The sequence below is a fragment of the Mustela erminea genome, chromosome 2 (genome assembly GCF_009829155.1).
Source record: "Mustela erminea isolate mMusErm1 chromosome 2, mMusErm1.Pri, whole genome shotgun sequence".
NCBI classification, from domain to species: domain Eukaryota; kingdom Metazoa; phylum Chordata; class Mammalia; order Carnivora; family Mustelidae; genus Mustela; species Mustela erminea.
In genome coordinates, this window is record NC_045615.1 from 30,382,775 (window position 1) to 30,393,657 (window position 10,883).

At 34.3% G+C, this 10,883-nt stretch overlaps 1 pseudogene; it reads right to left on the minus strand.

Annotated features, from left to right (window-relative positions):
* Nucleotides 1–10,029: 10,029 nt before the first annotated feature.
* Nucleotides 10,030–10,354, minus strand: LOC116581987 (annotated as a pseudogene).
* Between the last annotated feature and the right edge of the window lie 529 nt (nt 10,355–10,883).

Consider the following 10,883-nt stretch of genomic DNA (forward strand, 5'->3'; position numbering starts at 1 on the left):
AATTTGTTGCAGCTACCATTTGTATTTCTGTTTTACAAATAAGAAAATTCAGATGTAGGGATGCACACTGCCCTAGTGAATATAGCTTATATATAGTTCTAAAATGTGAGCCCAGATCAGTCTGACTCCAGTGTTAGTATAATCAAGTTTTATGCAATACACTATCCCCTTATTATGGCAAGCAAAACCAAAAATGTAGCTTATCAATTCTCCAAACTATATTTGGCATAGTTATCCCTTTCACCTTGAATCTTTTACCTTCTATCTAGCTTCTATCATAGTTCTCAAGCCATTCTGTCCTCTCCAAGCAGAGTACATAGCATTTTGCCTGATAAAGAAAATTCAGGTAATCAGGCATTAACTTTATCTTTTAACATCAATGTATGCCAGAAACTCAACTTTATGCATATATATATGCATTAATTTTGTTTCCATCCATATATTTACATACACACATATATATATGAAAATATGGAGTATATACACACATACACACACACACACACACACACACTTATTTGCTCACCCAAAAATACCAGATCAAAATTCTTGATCCTTCCTACACCCTCTGGCCATTTAATCACAGCAGGTGAAATGGGTAAGTGGTCAAAGATGTTAAATTCGCAGTATTACTAATAAATATCTATTAAATAAGTAAATAAATTAGAAAACAAATAGTACTTGCTAATGGAAGTGAAATTATCTAATAATATGTCTCTCTGACTAGCTATAAGCTCCTTAAGAGCAGAAGTCATGTCTCCTTTTTTCCCCTTATACACCTTACACACCTTTGTACTTAGTATATTAAGTGACCAAGGTTGCACACTTGGGGCAATTTAGTATATAAATATTCCTGCCCATCATTTTTACTTAAAGTTGCACTGCCTCTTAAGAAAGGGTTAGATTTTGTTCTGACTACCCTGTTTATCATTGTAGATATGTATCATTCATATTGTAGAGGCATGAAAAAATACATTTTTTAAAATTTTAATAAATATTTTTGAAGGATTTTTTTTTCTCAAAGACAGAGAGAGGTGGGGAGAGAGGGCACAAGCAGGGGGAGCAGCAGGCAGAGGGAGAAGTAGGATCCTGTTGAGCAAGGAGTGTGATGTAGGACTCCATCCCAGGACCCTGAGATCATGACCTGAGCCAAAGGCAGACGCTTAACTGACTAAGCCACTCAGGCATCCCCAAAAAATACATTTTAGAACACTGCTCATCTCAAAAAATTATTCAGAAGAATGTGGCACAATATGCACACACATACACACACACACACACACACACAGACAGACACACACAAACACACACATTTGTATCCTCCCTACTATCATTTCTCTAACTCTTAATCAAATATTAATGAAGTGGGGTACATCAATAAAGAACATAGCTACATTCATGATGCAGTTATTTAATTTGTGCCCTATAAAATTTATATCAGTACACTGCCAGAAAGCAATATATAAGGTGAATATGTTAATTAGTAATAAACATTATTTGCCATGATAAACATCTTTGAAACTTCTGCTGTCTCCCTCGTTATAACTGAAGAACATGCAATGGTTTTCTTTGGGGAAAATCTTTTAAATTTTACAACTAAACAGACTACTTTCTAAAGTAAGAAATGTTTTTATGTTATGAAAAAAAAAAATCTTCCAATATCCCTTTCCAGTTCTAATGAGAGATACAATATTAGCTACAAAGTTTATATTTAATTATATAATATCCATTGAGTTTTAAACTGTAAATTACATAGATAAGAAGGAACACACAAGATATATGGGAAAATGGCACATGCTTCTTTCACCAAAAGATAATAGTTTAGAATAAGAAAGACAAATTGACTTTTACACCTGAAGAATAATCACCCCTAAATTTGTCATAAGTTTGTATTCATATAATTAAATATTAAATAACCCAAGGCTAGTTGAAAAAATTAAGAAAATGAGAGATGAGAATTTTAGAAGTGCTTCATTTTGAAGAGAGCTTCACTTTAGAATAAATCTAAGGTATTTTTCAATGCCAAATATGGAAAGATGAATAAATGTTTTTACTTAGGAAAAGAACATGCATCTACAATGTTCATCTGTAATTCTTTTCCTTAAGGATAAACTGTTTTGAAAAAAATAACATGAAACTATTCAAACAGTATGTGTAATATGCTGATAACAATGGTATGAACCAAATAGACTTGAGACTTTTTATTCATATAGCCTGTAATCTTTCCATAAATACATGCAATCTTTTCAATCTCAGTGTGTGATGAAAATGTAATGTCTCAAAATTATTATTACAATAACTAAATGCTGCTAACTGAAGTTATGTTATTCTTATAACCACTTACCTGTGTTTTTCTAATTAAGTCTTTTGTTATAATTATTTAGAAAAAAGTTGTTTTTTTGATTTTCAAATTTTGTATTTAAATCAATCAATTCAGCATTAATACTGACTCAACATCAATAACAATATTGAAAAGAAATTTGTTCTGTAGTTTGAAATTTTTACCATTTGTGAGGATTTAGAGTTAATTTCAGGTTAACTTCAGGTTAACTTCAGGTTGTTTTATAGGTTAGGAGAATAATGTCAGTAGGAACAAAAAGATCTCAAACATAACAGTATATTTTTAAAAATTATATTGATGAGATAAAATTTATAGTGGGTAAAATTCACTCTTTTTAGATATACAGTTCTATGAATTTGACAAATACATTCAGTACTGGAACCACTTCCACAATTGAGATATAGACCATTCCCTTTAACTCATATTTCCTTATGACCCCTTGTAACTTGTTTCTGGACTCTATTCATTTTAGTAATATTTACATAGTTATTTTGCCAATATTACAGTCTTTTTTTATTTATTTTTTATTTATTTTCAGCATAACAGTATTCATTATTTTTGCACCACACCCAGTGCTCCATGCAATCCGTGCCCTCTATAATACCCACCACCTGGTACCCCAACCTCCCACCCAATATTACACTGTTTTGATTACTGAGACTTGATAGTAAGTTTTGAAATCAGATGGTGTGACTCTTCCAGCTTTTTCCACTCTCAAAATAATTCTGGCTAATTTGCTATCAACATATATTTTAGAATAATTTTGTCTATTATTGCTCCCCAAAACGTTCTGTTATAATTTAACTAAGATTGTACTGAATCTATAGATCAATACAGGGAGAAATGATTCCTTAACAAAACTGAGTTTTCCAGATTATGAACATGGGATATGTATACAATTCTATAGGTCTCATTTGGTTTCTATCAGCAGTGTTTTGAAGTTTCCAGTATAAAAAAACAATACGTGTATGTATTAGTGCATAGAAATTATTTTTTTAAATATTGACTATGTGTTTTAATGTTGACATACTTATTCTAGTAGATTTATATATTTACCGTTTCCAATAGTCTTCATTTTTTCTGCTGTATTCAGACTAATACGTGATGCCATTTCCCATCAGCCTGAAGAACCTTCTATATTATGCTCTCTATTGTACATATCTTGCTGATGATTCACTCAGCTTACATTTATCTGAAATTTTCTTTGTTTTACTTTCATTATTCATAGACTTTTTTCACTGAATATGGAATTCTGTCTCAACAGATTTTTTTCTTCTGACATTCAAAAAAATCCATATTTTTTGAACATCCAGTATTTCTGATAAGAATCATCATTTATATTGTTTTCTAGATAAAAATTATCATTTTATCTGGATTTTTATTTTTTTAAAAGATTTTATTTATTTATTTGATAGAGAGAAACCACAAGTAGGCAGAAAGGCAGGCAGAGAGAGAGGGAAGCAGGCTCCCCACTGAGTAGAGAGCCCAATGTGGGACTCTATCCCAGGACCCTGGAACCATGACCTGAGCTGAAGGCAGAGGCTTCACTCACTCAGCCACCCAGGTACCTCTATCTGTATTTTTAAAGAACTTCCTCTTTAACTTTGGTTTTTATCATTTTTTTATTTTACCAGTTAGAGCATGACTCTTTTTTAAATCTTTATTTATTTATTTATTTGTTTGTTTGTTTATTTTTTTTTTATTTCCAGCATAACAGTATTCATTATTTTTGCACCACACCCCGTGCTCCATGCAATCCGTGCCCTCCATAATACCCACCACCTGGTACCCCAACCACCCACCCCCCGTCCCTTCAAAACCCTCAGATTGTTTGTTTGTTTATTAAGAGCATGACTCTTATTCCAAGGCTTTAGCCTTATTTTTAGACAGATTTTATTTACATGGATTTCCACTCAATACTTGAGCTACGGAGTAAGATGTCTCCCTTCTGGCTGGACCAGAAGTTCAATATTTCCAGCATTAAAGGTACTCTATCATCTCAGCCTTTTACATTTTCCAAAGTCCTTAGGTGACTCTCATGAAGATTTCTGTCCCCTTTTCCCAACTTCCTCCCAGACTCATTTTCTCTGATAAATTGCTGTATAAATTTTAGTTGTCTTCACAACTCAGAATGGGTTATCCGCACTTCCTTAGTGAGACATCTATTCCACTTGGGCTATGTCTCCCTGTGTTATGACAAGAAAGTCACCCCAAGTAGGAAACCAGGGCAATCATGGGATCCACTTCTTAGTTTTTACTTTTCACAAAGATTACAATACTGCACTGCCTATTTTTTAAGACCAAAATGGTTATCTCATATGATTTTTCCATTCTTATAATTGCTTTTGTCAGAAAAGAAAGTCTAGTACTCTATCTTGGCAAGAACCCAAAGTCTATTCCAAGGCATATGTAGTTTTAACAGTAAGCTCTTAGCTCTGAGTTCTTTTGCACATGTTCTTTATAATCAGAGAATGTTTTCTGTAATTCTGAGTTTGATAATGGATTGACAGGCTGAATACTCTTAAGATGTAAAATTTCCCAAAATTGATCTGTAGATTCATTAAAATCACTAAAAAGTCTCAGCACAAAATGCTCAATAAACAGTGCAGTAATTCTAAAATGCAGATGGAAATACAAAAGGCCTAGAGTAGCCAAAAGGATCTTGAAAATGATCAATGAAGTTGGTGGACTTACTCTAAATTCCTAATCCAGAACAATATGCTTTGTTTTAGTAAAAGGATAAATATCAATAGAACACAGTTAAAAATCCTGGGTGGCTCAGTTGGTTGAGCGGCTGCCTTTGACTCGGGTCATGATCCCAGCGTCCTGGGATCGAGTCCCGCGTCGGGCTCCTTGCTCGGCGGGGAGCCTGCTTCTCCCTCTGCCTCTAGCCTGCCACTCTGTCTGCCTGTGCTTGCGCTCTCTCTCTGACAAATAAATAAAATCTTTAAAAAAAAAAAAATCCAGAAATAGACTAGCCAAAGTTTGGCCAACTGTTTTATAAAGCTGATGGCATCATCAGATTGGGATAAAAACTTTTGGGAAAAAAAAAAAAAAAAAGAACTGGATATCTCTATAGGAAATAACAAAAACAAACAAACAAACAAAACAGAAACAAAAACAAAAACCCAATCCTTGATTCACACTGTATAAAAATTTATCAGAGGGGAGACAAACCATGAGAGACTGTGGACTCTGAGAAACAAGTTGAGGGTTTTGGAAGGGAGGAGTGTGGGGGGATGGGTGAGCCTGACGGTGGGTATTAAGGAGGGCATGTATTGCATGGAGCACTGGGTGTGGTGCATAAATAATGAATCTTGGAACACTGAAAAATTAAAATAATTTTTTTTATTTTAAAAAATTTACTAAAATGGATTATTGACCTAAATGTAAATGATAAATCTATAAACCTGTAGAAAAGCATAGAACAAAATTCTCACAGTTTTGAACTGAGCAGATTTCTCAGGTTACAACAAAGCACTAAACACAAAAGAGACATTGATTGGACTTCAACAAAATTAAAAATGTTTGCTCTTCAAAAGAAACTGAAGTGAATAAAAAGATAGCCTCATGTTATAGGAAACTATTGGCTGTAATATATCTGAAATATATATATATATTTTGTATATATTATATATACACATTTATACACATTATATATATGTAAATATTCATTATTTTATATATGTCTACACTCCCAAAAATGATAATAATAAGAAGAGTAAATGGGACAGAGGACCTGAACTGATAGTTCATATAACCAATATTCATATGAGAAGTTGCACAACATGAGTCATGAAATACTTTCAGAGAAATGCAAGTTAAAACCACAATAACATGTAATTCAAACAATTCCATGCCTACTAAGATAGCTAAAATCAAAAAGACTTAAAACAGGAAATACTGTCAAGAAACTAAAGCAACTGCAATCTCATACATCTTGATGATAGTATAGAATAGTACTACAGCTTTGAAAGATGACTTGACAGTTTCTTGTAACTTTCTCAACTTACGCTCTGATCTTGAAATTCCACCCCTAGGAATAAAAATATACATGCATTCCTCAGAGATATTGAGGGGCCAGGTCCAGACCACCACAATAAAGCAAAGCAAAGATCACAATAAAGTGAGTCAAATGAATTTTTTGGCTTCCTAGTGCATATAAAATTATGTTTATATGATACTATAGTTTATTAAGTATGCAATAGTATTATGTCCAAAAAAATACATAACTTAATTGGAAATACTTTATTGTTAAAAAATATTAGCCATCTTTTGAGATTTTAGTGGGTTGTAACTTTTTGGTGATGGAGGGTTTTGCCTCAATGTTGATGGCTGCTAACTGATCAAGGTGCTTGCTGAAGGCAGGGGCGGCTGCAGAAATTTCTGAGAAAAAGATGATAAGGTTTGCCACATCCATTGACTCTTCCTTTCACAAATGATTTCTCTGATTGCCTAAGCAACAGTTCTCAACAGTGGGCTTAAAATATTCAATAAACCATTTTGTAAACAGGTATGCTGGCATACAGGCTTTATTGTTTCATTTGTAGAGCAGAGGCAGGATAGATTTAGCATAATACCTAAGGGCCCTAGGATTTTCTGAATGGTAAATGAGCATTAGCTTCAATTTATAGTCACCAACTGCATGAGCTTCTCATGAGAGTCAGCCTAACCTTCAAAACTTTAAACCCAACCATTGCCTTCTCTCTGGCGAGGTAAGTCCTAGATGACATCTTCCAATAGTAGACTGTGTCGTGTACATTGAAAATCTTTTGTCTAGTGAAGCCCCCTACATTATCTTAGCTAGATCTTCTGGATAACTTGCTGTAGCTTCTACATCAGCACCTGCTGCTTCCCCTTGCCCCAGTTATGCAGACGTCTCCTTTCCTTAAACCTCATAACCCAACCTCTCCCAGCTTCCAGCTTTTCTTCTGCAGCTTCCTCACCTTTCTCAGCCTTCAGAGACTTAAAGAAATTTAGGGCCTTTCCCTGGGTCAGGCTTTGACTTAAGGGAATGTTGTGGCTGCTTTGATGTTTTATCCAGACCACTTAAAATTTCTCCATATCAGCAATAAGACTTTCATTTTCTCATCATTCCTATGTTCTGTGGCATAGCACTTTTAACTTCCTTCAAGAACTTTTTCTTTGAAGTTACCTTTTGGATAACTGGCACAAGAGGCCTAAATTTGACATGCCTTCCTCCCTAAGCTGAATCATTTTTAGCCTTTCATTTAAAGTGAGAGAGATGTGTGGCTCTTTCTTTCACTTGAACATGTAGAGGCTATTGTAAGGTTCTTAAGTGGCCTAATTTAAATATTATTATGTCTTAAGGAATAGGAAAACCCGAGGAGTGGGAAAGAGACAGGAGACTGTTCAGTTAGTGGAGTAGAGAACATACATAACATTGATTGATGAATTTTGTTGTCATATCCAGGCACTGTTCAATGTATTGTAAATAACAATTACAATAGTAACATCCAAGAAAATTGATCACAAATCACCATAACACATATAATAATAATGTAAAAGTTTAAAATATTAGAAGAATTACTAAAAGGTGACACAGACATAAAGTGAGTCAATGCTGTTGGAAAAATGACACTGATGAACTTGTTCTACATAGAGTTACCACAATCTTATAATTTGTTAAAAAAAAAATTCTGGGAAGTGAATAAAGTGAGCTGTGATAAAACAAGATATGTCCTCACTACCTGTATATTTAAAACTAACAAACTAACAATATATGTTAATTATACTAGAATTAAATTTTAAAACTTAATTAAAAACACAGTATGTCTGCATGTCTATAAAAAGACTTGCGCAAGAATATTTTTAGCAACTATATTCATAATAGCTGAAAATTATAAGCAATATAATTATCTAATTGAATATTTACCATTTATTAATATTTATTTAAGAAACATTAGAGTATATAAGTACATTCTGTGTGATTTCTTTTATATGAAGTGTAAAAACAAATAAAATTATATTATGGTGATGGAAATCAGAACACTGGATTCCTGGAAGGAGCAGGAGTTGTTAGAAGCACTAAGGAACTACCTGATATGGTAGAAATGCTCTTCTGGGTTTTGATTTTGGTATTTGTTATATCAATTTATGTATTTGTCAAACTTTATCATATTGGCTCTTGCCATTAGTGGACTGACGTGATCTCTGAAAATGGTTTTCTCTTCAGTTCACTCCAGAAACCCTACAAAAATCATGAAAATCAGGTGGTTAAAATCTTCATGTTCACTCTAGAAAGACACTTGAAACTGCCAATGGGGCTCCTGGGAAGCTCAGTCTGTTGAGCCTCTGCCTTCAGCTCAGGTCATAATTCTGATAACTGGGATTAAGGGTCCTGGGATTAAGTACCACATGGGCTCCATGCTCAACAGGGAACCTGCTTCTCCCTCTCCTCTGCTGCTTCCCTTACTTGTGCTCTCTCTCTCTGTGTCAAGTAAATTAATTAATTAGTTAGTTAATTAAAAGAAAAAGAAAAGGAAAGAACACTGCCCAGGCCTTCAGGGGTATGCATATCCAAGTAGCCACCAAGTAGCTGAAAGACATCACTTTGCAGAGGCACTGTGCCATTCTGTCACTACAGTGGTAGAGTTGGAAGGTGGTCCTGGGACAAACAGTGGGTCTGGACACAAGGTCAGTGGCCCAGGGAGAGTGCTGAATTTTCACTGCAACATGCTTGAAAATGCAGAGTTGTGCTGGACTCAAGGGTTTAGATGTCAATTCTCTAGTCATGGAGCACATCCAGGTGAACAAAGCCCCAAAGATGCAGTGTAAAACTTACCAGGCTTCTAGTCCGATTTACCCAGAGAGGAGCTCTCTCTGCCACAGAGAGATGATCTTTACTGAAAAAGAGCAGACTATTCCTAAGCCAGAAGAGGTTGCACAGAAGAAAAAGATGTTCCAGAAGAAACTGAAAAAACAAAAATGTATGGCCCAGGAATAAATTCTGCATAAAATAAATGCAAAACAACAACAAAACCCTACACTGAAAATTCTACACTGAAGATCTGTGCCTTAATCTGTATCTAGATTTTACCTTAAATAACTATATACACACATATCCATACACAAACACAAAACACACTTCTTAAACTAACAGAGAAATCTGAGTTATTTTCACATTTTGGCCAAAACCCCTCCATTTTCCCTCCCAGAATTTACTCACTCTGTCCTGCAAGGTCACATTTGCCACCTTGTTCTTTGTCAAACTCACCATTTACAATTCCCTTGTAGGGTCATTACAGTGTCTTCCCTCTACCTGGGCTACTCTTCCCCAGTGTCTGTGACCAATGCCTTCACCAATTTGAGATCTTTGTTTATATTTCAGCTTCACAATTAGTAAGTGTCCCACTAAGTAGTTTTCCCTTCCTGTCCTCTCTCCTTATTTATTTTACTTTACTTATTTTTTTTGCATGAAATTTCTCACCTTCTAACATGCAATATAATTATATTGATCTTACTCTTATCGCTTACTTTTTCTATTGTTATTGCAAAACCTAGACATATCAAATGGGCAAAAAATTAGTGTCATTTGCAATATGTTAAGATAAATTGCCTTTGAATGAGATCTTCCTTTCCACATTGCGGTCTACAAGATATATTTAGAAAACGTACTACTGTGGAAAATGCTTAAGTCAAACAAGGGGTGTGGTTTCTCTTTTTGATTAATTATTGTAACACTGTCCTTCAGGTGGCTGAGAGAGTTTCATGTTTTCTTTAGACATCCTTAGACACTGGAGCTTTTACAAGACAACTTTGATGCTATATGAATTCTGCCACTTTGCTAGCACTGATATGACTCTTGGGTCCACCACTCCATTAGAACATTAATTCCATTCATATTAATTTTTGTTATAAATCTACAAAGGGGGATGTTTCTGGGTATTTAGATCCACATTCTATCTTAAGACTGTATATTTGGTTTTCATAAATTGTTTCTAGAGGCCCAATTATCATCCCTGTCCATCTTGTAAGTGTTGTGTTCATCATCTTCCAGACCCCAGCTAACACTGCCAACTCCTACTCCTAATTGATCCTCTTTTCATTGTTCACTTCCATTTTGTTTCTCCTGCTTCCACTAGTTTGCAAGCCTTTGTTTTTGTCACTCCTTTTTACTGGTGGATCACACAAAAACTCTGTGGAATTAAATAAAAAGAAACAGTTGCCTTTTGTTCAAAAAAATATATGAAATTGAATAAGAAATGACAGTTTCCTTTCATCTCAGATCTTTCTGATAAAGTCAGACATTGTTAAATTTCAGTGTAGATAAATGACCCAGAATTCTCCAAAAAATTTTAGCATAAGCTTCTTCTCTTATTGTTCTTCACTTCCTGCCTTGTGATCTTTATCTGTGAAATAAATAAATAAAATCTTTTAAAAAAAATTGAAGAACTAGAAAATCCATACAGATGGAATGCTTTCTTCCCTAATTTATACCTGATTAATGAAGTATGAATTTTCATAGCCTCTGGAAAGATCAAAGATGAAAGAAAAAACAGAAAAAATTCTGAGGTAACTC